Genomic DNA, 1,025 nt, shown 5'->3' with positions numbered 1-1,025 from the left:
CCTTTGAGCGCGGGAGTGCTTCGCGATTCCACGATCACTCCACTCTGCACAACCGTGTGACGATGACACGTCACTACCATGGGTTTAAGATGGAGATTGGTATTTGCATAGCGGTAGCTCTGGACGCGTTCGACGTATTAGTCGTGAGATTGTAAACGACGGGAGAGCCAGTAGATGGGTCAAACCAGCTGGTGATACTTCTGAGCAGTCTGCCGTCGAATACGAGCTAATTTCTTCTACCGCGGAAAATGCCAAGACAATCACGCCAGTTGATATCAAGGAGTAACTGAGGGAAAATTTGGTGACGTTACAGTACGAGACAGTCACTATAAAGCGTTTTGAAGGGCGATGGACCTCATACATGCTGAAAATGAAGAAAGTTACCTCTTAGCTATCGAAAACAACGCGGCACCCATCAATATCACATTTGTACTTTGTATGCCCACTTTCTGGTTGAAATTTACGCAGGGTTAGATTCCGACGGAGTATCACTCGACAAGTATTTATTTGAAATGTCGAGTTCCATTAGGCGCAGTGTGGCCTACTAGAAAACATATTTTTACAGGGCGCCCGTAAAGCGCCCACTTTCGGTACCCTGCCCGACCCTCGCGTCGCGGTAGTTGCGCATTGCATTGCACGCGACATCTATCGCTTCTTTTAGTAAGGTCGGATCAACGCGTAAGGTCTCGATGTGAGCCAAAACTGTCCGAGTGCCCTCCATAAAGACGGTAGCTGTCACCGCCTTCGGTTGGAATTCTACCACTATCACGAAGATGAGATTCCACAGCTCTTGAGCATTGGCCACTAATTGTGTCTCCTTTAAAGAGCAGACAGATGTTAAGTACACACGATACGCCTGCGTTAGAGGTGCGAACACCCACGACATCCGATACTTCAATACTTTCCATATTTGGAATGCATCTTGTAAATATACACCGCGAATAAGTTCCGCCTAGCGTGAAAATCGCTTGCGCGATGAGCTCATGCTTCATCGTAAAAAGGTTTATGGCCATCTCAGTTTCCCT

This window comes from Plasmopara halstedii, assembly GCF_900000015.1.
Source record: "Plasmopara halstedii genome assembly, contig: Scaffold_650, whole genome shotgun sequence".
Lineage (NCBI taxonomy): Eukaryota > Oomycota > Peronosporomycetes > Peronosporales > Peronosporaceae > Plasmopara > Plasmopara halstedii.
The sequence above is the reverse complement of the archived record's forward strand: the minus strand, read 5'-3'. Positions refer to the sequence as shown.